Genomic DNA, 12496 nt, shown 5'->3' on the forward strand with positions numbered 1-12496 from the left:
CACATAATTTCTTCCATTCTGTTGGTTGCCTCTTCACATTGCCAAGTGAGAAAAATTTCTTTCTCTTTATTTTATAATTGAAAGGCAGAGTGACAGAGAGAGAGAGAGAGATGAGAAATACTCCATTAGCTGGTTCACTCCCCAAATGCAAACAACAGCCAGAGGTGGGCCAGGCTGAAGCCAGGAGCCAGGAACTGCATCTAAGTCTCCAATGTGGGTGGTAGGGGCCCAAGTACTTAGCGTATCATCTTCTTCCTCCCAGAAAACTGGAGCAGAAGTGGAGTTGAGACTTGCACCTAGGCACTCCAAAATGGGATAAAAGCATCCTATGTGGCCCCTTACCCCACTGCCCCACAATGGCTACCCCTAGAAATTGGCTTTTGAAACATTTACCACTAAGTGAAAGTCACCCTTGGTTCTCCAGAGAAGCCCACCTGGAATATTCTAGTTCTAGGAACTAATTCATGACATAGACCCTACCAAAGAAGTTCCTGTGTTCTTATACTTTAACACTAAATTATGTCAATGGGAACGTTTAAATGTTTACAAAAGCATGGCAAGTAAATCCCCCTGTTTCTATACTTTTTTCGTACATATATGAATGAGGAGCTTCCTGGAAAGGTGATTCTCAAAGTGAAATACAAGGTCTTTTCAACTGACTGAAATGCAAAATTCGCTGAAGTGTGAGGACGAGAATGCTATTTAGAAGTGCGGTTATGAATCTTCTGAGAGGAGACCCAACCTGTGGGTGGGATCAGAATCACTTTTGCCTCAGATCCAAAACTTCTTTTTTCATTTAATCTCCATGAGAGACTGGGATTATGGCTTCCTGAGTTCCTGGGTCATTTTTAGTTTAAAATTAAATGTCTTTATGCGGCTGTCAGCCCCTGAACTTGCTGGCCCCATAAGACAACCCCCAGTAGCACCAGAATCATGATAAGTGGTGAGGAACTTGATTATAAACTAGATTTATGTTGTAGGTCTACTCATTATGCTGAAGATTTGGAAAAGATGTTTATTCCTTGTGGACTAGTCACGGTCAGCACTGAGAAGGGGCTGGGGAAGTGATGAAGCAGATAAGAAGCTGTTGTACTGTCGCTCTCTGCATACTCGGGGCGGGGCGGGGGGCAGTAAATTCTTGGTGGACCTGCTGGATCACAGTGAAGCACTGGATGGAAACAGTGATAGCGCTCTTCCTTTGACTGCACTTTACCCGCCAAAGAGCTACTGTAATGACCAATAAGTGCGGGATGTCGAAGTCCTTGACAGAGACGTTTCTCAGCTTTAACTGGACACAACATCTTGATTGTTGAAGATTTAATTGACACAGACAACACAATGCACACCCTGCTTTTTTTTGGTTAATTAAGTAGTAGGATCCAAAGGTCCTCAAGTTTGCAAGCATGCTGGTAAAACAAAACAAAACAAAAGAACAAAAAAAAAACGAAGTGTTGGCTACAGCCCAGAATTTGTTGGGTTAGAAATTCCAGAGAACTTTGTTGTAGCACATGCCCTTGACTATAATGAACACTTCAGGGATTTGAATCATGTTTGTGTTGTTAGTGAAACTGGAAAAGCAAGATGCAAAGCCTAAAATGAGTCTCTAAGCCGTGTTTGCAGACGTTGGGATTCCCATTGCCAGCAAAATTACCAGAAGTTCCAGTTCTTCGGCTGTCTGCTCAGTAAGAAGGCATGTGCCTTCTAAGAATTCTGTATGTTCTGCTTTGTAGAAACGCCAGTTGATGCATTCCTGAGCTCTTTATTTGCATAATGAGTTTTTACTCTATTGATTCTCTTTAGGTGGATTGTACTTTAATTTGTGAACAAAATATATCTTAAACCGAATTACTATAATAATATAGAAATTGTAAGAAAGAGAAAACATATTTCATATTTTAATTTTTATATATTCCAGAATAAAAAAGAAGTGATTGCATATTGTTAATTATATCATCCTGTGTAGATAAGTAAGAAGTCAGCTTTCACACCAATGACAGCATCTAAGAAGTTTTGTTCTGTTGAATAAACCTATGCCTTGACATTTGGTTGTTAGTACTTCAGTCATGTTAACTATTCAGATTATTTCTGATAAATCTTGATCAGCAATTCCTTTTAAATGCACCTAAATGAATTTGAAAATATTTACTGTTTTTAAAAAAAGTAAACATAGCAACTGTCTTACCTTTAAATAAAACAAGATACTCAAGTAGGGGATGACCTTTAGATAAAAGTAGATGTTCAGTTAAGGTGAAGGTATAGATCCATGAAATCCATTGTACTGTAACTTACTAACTAAGCTGTCGTATAGATATTATTCTCAACTTCTTAATTATATATATTAACATCAGGTTAGGCTGTATCAGTGCTTTTTTAATTTTAAAAATTTACTTATTCAGCCAAAAGACACTTACTTGCTGAGGAGAGGGAGAGGGAGGGGGGAGGGGGAGGGGGAGAGGGGGAGGGAGGGGGAGAGGGGGAGAGGGAAAGGGAGAGAGATCTCATCTGGCTGGACTAAAGCCAGTAGCCAGGAACTAAAAGTCTAGGTCTCCCACATGGATGAGCCCAGTTACTTGTTGCAATACTGCTGTCACCCAGGGTGAGGAGGTGAGGAGGCCAGCATCAGAAGTCAGAACAGGTGTCAAGCACAAGTGCTCTGAGGTGGGATGTGGGCATCTTACACAGTGTCTTCACTAGCAGGCTAAATACCCACTCTGTCAGTCTTTTGGTCTGAGTCCACAGTGAACATCTGTCGTCCTGTCTGCTGAGCGTACTGTTCTCCCCGCTCTGGGACCACCGTCCTGTCTAGAGGCTAGAGAGAGACCTGCACCATGCACCATCATGGTGTCTCCTCTCCATCACAGTTGTTTGGCTTGGGCATAGATGCACTCGACCCACACTAAACCAACATGAGACCTTCCTTGTGATTCCTGATACTGCGGATGAGAAGAATCAGCATCTAGCTGGTGGAGACATGTGTAAGATATGCAAAATATGCAAGCTGTCACTGTCCTGTGAAAGGAACTGTCTAGAGTGATAGAGATGAGCTGGAAAACAGAAAGGAGTGGAATCAAACTGGAGGGAGAGAGAGCTGCCAGGACTGGATCTCGGGCTGCGGGCTTCCTGAAGAACAGCCGTCTCCCTGTCCTTCCCTTCTTCCTAGTTTTTAGCTTTTTCTTGTACTTGGTGACTCAGTAAAGTCCCTCCCTTTTCCTAAACTACTGTAAGTTAGAATTCTGATTAATACAGCACCATTAGAATCCCAGCTGCAAGTTTTCTCTCTGTGAAAAATGCCTACAAGAAGATAGAATTTAATGGCAGAAGTTTTTGGGGTCACATTTGGGTACAGTCGCTGCACAATAGCCAAGTGTGTGTTCTAGAGAATAGGAGAGGGTGGCAGGAGAGAAGGAAGGCAAATCTAGGACTAGTCGTCGACTGCCAGGACAAAAACAAAATATGGCTGCTTTGAGCTTTGGTACTAAGAGGAAGGCTCTTAGAATTGAATGGGGGTGGGGTTGGCATTGTGATATAGCAGGTTAAAGCCACTGCCTGTAGCGCTGGCATCCCATGTGGGTGCCGGTTTGAGTCCTGGCTGCTCCACTTCCGATCCAGCTCTTTGCTAATGCACCTGGGGAGGCAGCTGAAGATGGCTCAAGTCTTTGGCCCCTGCACCCACCTGGGAAGCCAGGAAGAAGCTCCTGGCTCCTGGTTTTGGATGGATCCAGCCCTGGTTCTTGAGGTCATTTGGGATTGAATGGAAGACCTGTCTCTCTCTCTCTCTCTCCCCCTCTCTGTCCCTCTCTCTCGGTAACTCTGTCATTCAAATAAATAAATCTTTTTTTAAAAAAGAAATGATTGGAGATAGTAGATGATTTGTTATGAAAAGTAGCTAGAATGCAATTAAAGAGGAATTTTAGAGAATTTCTTTTGAGTGAACAGAGTACTCATCCAACACTGTTAATGGTAATCACAAGAAAAAGTTGTGGGCGGTGCCGCAGCTCAATAGGCTAATCCTCCGCCTGCAGCGCCGGCACACCGGGTTCTAGTCCCGGTCGGGGCACCGGATTCTGTCCCGGTTGCCCCTCTTCCAGTCCAGCTCTCTGCTGTGGCCCGGGAGTGCAGTGCAGGATGGCCCAAGTGCTTGGGCCCTGCACCCCATGGGAGACCAGGAGAAGCACCTGGCTCCTGGCTTCGGATTGGTGCGATGTGCCAGCCATAGCGGCCGTTGCAGGGTGAACCAACGGTAAAGGAAGACCTTTCTCTCTGTCTCTCTCTCTCACTGTCCACTCTGCCTGTCAAAAAGAAAAAAAAGTTGTATATTAGATGTGTGACCAAGAAGTTGGGGTCCACAGCATTTAAACAATGCAAAAATGTTTCAGCCAGTTTGGATTAGGTTAGGGTACCATAATATACAGTTACAACAAATAGTTAGCTCTTGATGAGGGTCTGGGGACTGCCCTCCCCTGAAGGCTCAGTGTAGCACACACCTGTGAACATGCAGTGGGCAGAGGGGGCTAGAGTCTTGCATTGACAATTTTGTGCTTCTACTGAGATGCAACTCATCGTACTCACAAACCATTGGTTAAAGAAGTCATGTGAGCATGCCAAGCTTTGGACGGCACAGACAGTGTAATCTTTACATGTCCCTGAAAGGGATTAGGAATATCCACAAGTAACGGTGATGCCCCCCACAACAGAATTCTGAACAGGAAACCTGGAAGACTGGGTCAGAATCCCAGCTTCCCAATTTCTTAGCTTGGTCCCCTGGGCTTCCTGCTAGGAAACTCTGCTAAATCCATGTGAGTTCTCTATGGGCAGTGCCTCTACCTGTAGAAAGGATGCAATAATGCTTCCCAGACACTACTCTATGTCACTGAAAAACTAAAAGGAAAAATAAGAGAGGAAGGAGAAGTGAGGGCGGGAGCATGGGCGGGAGGGAGGGTAGGATGGGAAGTATCACTATGCCCCCAGATCTGTGTATATAAAATACATGAAATTTGTTCATCTTATATAAATAAAAATTTTTAAAAATGGAGTGTTACAGTATACAAAAAGGAGCTTCGAAAACACAGAAGCACTCTTCAAATACAAAATATGTACTGGTGGTAATAGTTGGTCTTTTTATACCTCCTTAATTTTTCGTGAAACCTTATTTTCCAAACTGACTGTCCATTTGGTGCCACTTTTACATGTGAAAATATCCTGTTACAGGAAAACATACATCAAAAAGTAATAAGTGACCTTCTGTAACATTGTAAACCATAACATTCCTTCATTACTTGTGACATCTTACATCCAAGTGTTCCTGTCTCTCATTCAAGCAGTTTGGTAGTTGTGGCTGTCCTTATAAATTTGGGTTTTAAATAAGCTTACTTCCATGAATTAAGAAGCATGAAATATATCATTAGAGCTTTTGTGTGCTGAGTTATCTTTTTAAAATGCACTCATTTCTTCTTTAACCCCAATTTATTCTCTAAGAAGGGAAGTTCATTTTTCTGAAAGGTGATTTCCTGGTTTCCTAAGGAAAGGTGAATACATGCTGTCAGAAGTTCAGAATTTAAATTTTGCTGCCTAAACCGTGTTTGAATCCCAGCCTTTTCCTTCAAAGCTTAATTTAATTATGGCAGAGATATAAATGAGGTGAACTAGCATGGCTTCTTTGAATTCCCAGCAGGAAACTTTTGCTCAGTTTCAGGTGGTTGTATTTTGCTATGAATCATTAAGAAAATTTCCACTAATCTGTGACATAATATTTTAATCTCATGGGGCTTTAAAACTGTGATTTATAATGTTGAAGTTACAAGACTAATTTCAACAGAGCATTTAAATTACATATAAATATTCTTTTAATTAAAAAATAAGCAGACAAATTTATAACAAGCACTTTGTGCATACAAGAGGGATTATGTAGGGAGGTGGCCTTCTGGTAGATGGTTTAGATATATCTGGAGAAGCATATAATGTGGATAATGATTCAGAAGTATTTCTTCTCTAATCTTAGAGTATTTCTCTGTTTCTGTCATTTCCACTAAAAAAATCAGTCTTAACATTAACTTAAAGCATGTATTTTTTTTCTTTTTAAAACTTTTCGATTAACTTGGCAACAAAAGCAAAACTAAACAAATGACATCATATCAAACTAAGAAACTTCTTCACAGAAAAGGAAAATAGTAAATAGACAACTGGCAGAATGGGAGAAAATATTTGCACATACTTACCTGACAGAGGATTAGTATCCAGATTATACAAGGAACTAAAAAAAAAAAAAAGTCAACAACAAAGAACACACGATCCAATTAAGAAATGGTCAAGGGATCTGAACAGACGTTTAGTAAAATAAGAAATGAAAATGGCCAGCAAAGATATGAAAACAGAGAAATGCAAATCAAAACTACGGTGAGATATGTATCATCTCACTCCAGTTAGAGTGGCTGTTCTAAAATTAGATAGATAAATAGATAGATAGATGGTAGATAGATAGAAGATAGATAGATAGATGATAGATAGATAGATGATAAATAGATAGATAGATGATAGATAGATATACACTTAATTTTTCCTCACTTTCTAGCTGGAAGTATCCATCATGTTGTTTTCTTCTTCTTGCACGTCTGATGTTTCACCACCACTCCCGTCTTCACTACTGTTGTGTTTGGTTTTCCTCCCTCAAGTGTCAGAAGTAACTATCCTAAGGCATTTTTTTATATTCAACAAGTTTCATTCTCAATTTTCTGTTATTACATCCTATGACCAGTGTCATTTTTTTAGGCCTACTTTATCTTCTTAGTGTTTTTAGATCTAGTGTTAATATAATTTATGATTTTAGAATTGTTCATGTAGAAGTACCTGAAAGTCACAGTGGCAAAGTATACCTTTTTTATAACTTTGACCCTAATTTCTTCAATCCTGCCCAATAGAACTTCCTGTAGTGGCTGAACAGTTGTATATAGTTGCTGTTGGCCTTATATTTGGCTTTTGAGCATTAAAATTCAGCTGGTACAACTGAAGAACTGCATTGTGAACCTAACTTTATTTTAGTCAATTTGAATATGAATAGCCGCATGTGGCTGGTGGCTACTGCGTTGGGCCCGGGCAGGCAGAAGGTTCCCGAGGACTCCTGCTTTCTCCTGTTTAGGCACCATTAGATCCCTAGCAAGTGGTGTTGACCTGTGTACCTAACACGGCACTGTACTGATGAAGCCCATCTTGTGCTTTGAGCCGTCTTTCCCTGAAGACACTTCTAGGAGAGGAGCTTTAAAGGATTTACCAGCAGATCACAAAATGAATTGCCAAATTCAGAAAACGCCACCTCCTCCACGACGCCATTGCTGCCCGTTCCCCAAGTTCCTTTCCCGTCCCTGCTGCGTTGTTCCTTTCACTCTTCCTCATTCCCGAAGCAGGTTGTGCCTCTCTCCTGTTCGCTGTAACGCCCTACCTTGTGTTACTGTTACTACGTACTGCCTTCTCTCTCTCCCCTAGACACAGTGAAGGCGGCATTCACAGAAACCCGCTGATCTTGGCATCCTGCAGAGCACCTAGCACAGGAACTGAAACAATAAGTCCGGCTGGCTGACTGTGCAGAATGTCTGTCTTCCGGAGGAGGCCAGCCTTCTGAAGGTGCCCGTCGGCTGGAGGGCTCCCAGTCTCCACTGCGTGGCCAGCACTTGGGGAAGATGCATGACCCCAGTCTGGAAAGGTTCCCTTTGATTTCTGTTCACAGCAGTTCGAATGAACTCTGACTTCACTCTTGTTTGACATGGCCTTCCTTTGTGAGCGGTTTGAATATTTCCTCTGCTTTGTTCTGTTTCCTCCTTTTGCCATTTTTTTTTTTTTTTACCTCTAAAATGCACAGCACTGTGATGAGCCTTTGGCTTCTAAAGCAAATTACTTGCGGTGAAAGGGCTGTCCTCTTTGCATTGATACTGTTCCCGTGTTGGAGTGAATCGGTAGTGACTGCTCGGTCTCTGCAGAGGAAATCCTTGACCTTCTCTTGGTGGTTCCATCCGTCAGTGTCTGGAAAGCTAGTGTTACTCCCTATGACTTGGTACAACTGTGGCATAATTAGAAAAACAACCCAACAGCAAACTTAAATGCCTCAGGCCAGAGCAGACAGGTGAACATCCCGTGCTTACTGGCTTCTGTTCGCGGCCACAGTGCTCTGGGATTTTAAGAGCTGGGATGTTTCCATGTTGGTCTCTGAGTTGTCTCAGTTGAACATCTGTGTGTGCAGAATTATACAGGCTCTGTCCCTTTGACCCGTGTCAATTGAACTGTTCTGGATGTGAATTTTTTTTTTAGCCACTAAATCTAAAGTACAGGGTGTGAATCACAGCTGGGTGATGATAGATAATTGGACAGCAAACTTACTAGGGGCATGAGAGCATCAGAGATCCCATGTTCTCAAAGGAAAGAATTTTTTTTTTAAAAAAGAAAGAACGTAATATTGAGACCAATTTTTTTTTTAATTTTCCTGTCGAAAGTCAATTTTTCAAAGAAATTCTGTTTCAAAAACAAGCCAAATGTTTGGACAAAGGGTTTGTGATTGTGCAGCCAAATAGTAAATCTTAGTATTCTCTCAACATGTAAATTAATGGGTCTTCTAAAAGCTCATGGTATGGGAATGAGATAGTTGGCTGTGATGGAAAGCACAACCCTCAGTAGCTACAATACTTCCTGCATGATGACACACCACAATCTCACAAACTGAAACCAGGAAACTGACTTTTTCCAACACCTCAGCACTGCCCTTTAGAGCTACAACACTGAGGTTCATAAGCTTAATGTGTAATCTGTTTTGTCTTTTGAAAGTTGAGGAGGTGTTTTGGGGAGCCAGTTAATAACAGAAACGAGTATCTCTTCTGATGCACCTTATCGAAGTGTTAACCTTTAACAAACATTTGAAGTAGGGTGGGTATTTATCCTTATCCCACAACATCACGTTCCACCCATGGTGTGAAGTAAGCTAGAGTTTGCTAATGGGATTTTAAGATTTTAACATGCAGTGATGAGTGAGTACTCTCTTAGAGTTATTTAGCAACTAACCCAGCCTTGGCCCAGGGCCTGGTGTAACCAGGTTGAACAGAACAAGGGAACTGGAATATAGCAAAGTGTTTCATGTATGTTTTAGTTTGCCAACTAATTGTTTGTGTAACTATTTTCAATTAAAATGATTGATACAGATTATTCAAAATTAAAGATTTTTAGTACAATCAGCTATAGACTTAGGATACATGCTTTAATGCCAGATAGAAGTCAGAGTTCTCCATAGAATACCGTCTCACTCAATCTCATCATATTATCAAATGGGAAAAAAATGAGTTGCCTGAAAAGTCAAGAATTTCAGATGGAAATATATTTCTCTGAAACTTGCTGAGTCTTCCTTAGACCCACTAATTTCTTCCCATTCATCCCAACTCCTTTCTCATTAGTTTGTTACAAGGAGAAATAGTCAGCATGTGGTTTAAGAGCAGATAGTTTGCTAAATCGTTGACCTTGGTATTTGATTTGGCCTACAGCTTAAAATGAGTCAGCAGTGACATAGATGCTGAAAAAAACATGGAATCTTCCATAGCATTAAGGGAAGTGGCATCTCCAGATGTTCTGACGATAGTCTGGAAACACCAAAATGGCCTGGACAAAAATCATGAGTTTCCACAGGAGGCGTAGATAAGAGGATGAGGGATTTACAAATTTTATGTAAGGAACGGTTGATGGTGCTGAGCATAGAGAGCTCAGAAAAATAGAAATTCAGGCAATTATGATTATTTTCTTCAACTATGCATATCTACATACTATCGATGTCTGCATTAGGAATGGAAGATAAGGCTTAATCTATGTGGTTTCAGCAAGCAAAATAGGATCAAATGTTGGAAGACAGAGGTAAGATTTCAGCTATATATAGTTGGGTTTGCCTACTCAGCACAATTTAAAAGGGTGATTTATTGATTTATTAAGTAGATATCAGAGAATCTAGTTTAAAATGCAGAAATTACTTGCCAGTGACTTCATAGAAGGCATTCTTGTGTTGGGAGTCAGGTCCCACTATTCTCTCAATTCTAATGTTTCATAAATACATTTTTATATGAATATTTATGTCAGATTTATGTCATCATTGTTGTAAACTAAGAAAACATCTAGATAGGTATTATAATAGAGACAGAATATTTAGCAAAGCATTTCAGAACAACTGGAATCATTTCTTTCTTCAAAAAAAAAAAAAGATTTGTTTTATTGGGGCCGGCACTGTTAAGTTAATACTCCACCTGCAATGCCTGCATCCCTTATGGGTGCTGGTTCTAGTCCCAGCTGCCCCTCTCCCATTCCAGCTCTCTGCTATGGCCTGGGAAACAGTAGAAGATGAACCAAGTCTTTGGGCCCCTGCACCCATGTGGGAGACCCGAAGCAGCTCCTGGCTTCAGATCGGTGCAGCCATCTAGGGAATGAACCAGCAGCTGGAAGACCTCTCTCTCTCTCTTTCTTTCTCTGTCTCTCCCTCTAACTGTCTGTAACTCTACATCTCAAATAAATAAATCAAATCTTTAAAAAAAAAAAAAAGATTTATTTATCTGCTGGTTCATTTTCCAAATGGCTGCAGCGGCCGGAGATGGGCCAATCCAAAGCCAGGAACCTGGAGCTTCTTCTGGATCTCCCACATGGGTGCAGGGGTTCAAGGACTTGCGCCATATTTACTGCTTTCCCAGGCCATAGCAGAGAGCTGGATTGAAAGTGGAGCAGCTGGGGCTTGATCTAGCACCCATATGTGATGCCGGCACTGCAGGTGATGGCTTTACCCTCTAAACCACAGTGCCAGCCCCTGGAATCATTTCTAAGTATGACTGGTAAAAAGGTAACAACCATCTATTTTTATGTCATAAAATATTTTTAGCTCAAATTATACATTAAAAATTCACTATGTACAATTGTGTTTTTATCTCTGACCCATTTTGGTTATTTGGATCTGGGCTCTGAAGTTATGAATGACTGAGCCGGGGTCTTGACTGGCTGTGGTGAGGTTAGAATCCCAGAAAGACACACAAGTGAGACGGAGGCTAAACAGAACCATCAGAGAGAATACATCCAAGAGGACAGTCTCATGGAGCCCGGTCACTAAGCAGTGCTCTGCCTCGGTGGAAGACCTTCCTTTTAGGATCCATGAGTGAAAGGAGGACAGCCAGAGCTAGGCAGCAGCAGCCCTGGCAGCTAGGGTCCCGTCGTTGCTCCAGCCTTGCGGGCTGCCAAGTTTTTGACAAATTGTTTAATACCAGGAATTCACAGGACTATGTTTTCATTAAAACATTTCACAAGGCTTTCCCCCCAAACCCCCTGCATTGCTGCTGACTCCAGGCCTTGAACAACAAACACTGCAGATAACAGGTACTTGGGTGCCAAATGAGTCAACATGTGCTCTTAAATTCGGTACTCTTATACTTGAACCTTGGATAGCCTTTCTCTTTGTGTTTTATTCAAATGCAGAACCAGACAGAAATAAGAATCAAGGAATCAAATAATGGAAAAGAGCTCATAAGCCTCTCATTAATTGATTTGATTAATTGCTCCAATTTGGATGAATATATATATATATTTACAGTATATACATGTAATGTACAAATTATGAATTTTATTATTTTAAAATTTATAACTTTCTAAATTTATTTCTCACAAAAGGAACATGATTTACAGAATTTCAATATAGAATTATTAAGATTTTTAACACACATGTGGAAATTGGACATATTTGTGATGTTTTGACACATGGACACAAGTACAGATGGTATATGGTCCACTGAGGGTAAATATCACCTTTTCTGCAAACATAGCATTTCCTTATGGTGAAGCCATCCCATCTCCTATTTTGTAGCTTTTTAAAAAGAGGAACATACACAGTAGGTTAACGTTAACCATAGTCACCCTACTGTGCAACAGAACCTAAGAACTCCTATTCCTATCCGGCTATTACTTAGTACCCATTAATCAACCTTTCCTTGTCCTTCCCTCCTGCCTCCTCTCGCCAACCACCATCATACCTTCAACTTGTATGAGATCATCCATTTTTTAGACTCCACCTAGGAGTGAGATCATGTGCTTGGCTTTTTTCACTTAACATAGTGTCCTCCGGTTCCATCCATGTTGTGAATGAGAAGATTTCATCCTTACACAGTTGCTTTCCCACTGGGTGTGTTCCGAGCCTTTCCCTCTCTCTTCTTTTAATAGTCCCTTACGCTACTGTCAGAGTTCATGCTTTGAAGCTCAGCTGTAACTATGCCACCCCTTTACAAGTCATCCAGCATTCATCCCTCAGTTGTGATCCAGTTAGGCTTCTTAGTATAGCAGCATTTCTCCGCCACCTATCCATGCTTCTTGCAGGCTGGATTTTTCTCGTGTTACACAAAGACAACACATAGATCAAGCCTCTGTGTGCTCTTGTTTGTGTGTTTGGTTCATGCTATTTTCTGTGCTTGGAACACCCTTCCTTCCGGCCTTCTTTGTCTCTCTATTCACT

General features: G+C 41.1%; 1 pseudogene; it reads left to right on the forward strand.

The window, feature by feature from the left end:
- The first annotated feature begins 933 nt into the window (after positions 1-933).
- LOC149124845 (hypoxanthine-guanine phosphoribosyltransferase pseudogene) lies at positions 934-1594 on the forward strand (annotated as a pseudogene).
- Positions 1595-12496: the final 10902 nt, after the last annotated feature.

This window comes from Oryctolagus cuniculus, chromosome 8 (genome assembly GCF_051225735.1).
Source record: "Oryctolagus cuniculus isolate XC-2025 breed Fujian yellow rabbit chromosome 8, ASM5122573v1, whole genome shotgun sequence".
Lineage (NCBI taxonomy): Eukaryota > Metazoa > Chordata > Mammalia > Lagomorpha > Leporidae > Oryctolagus > Oryctolagus cuniculus.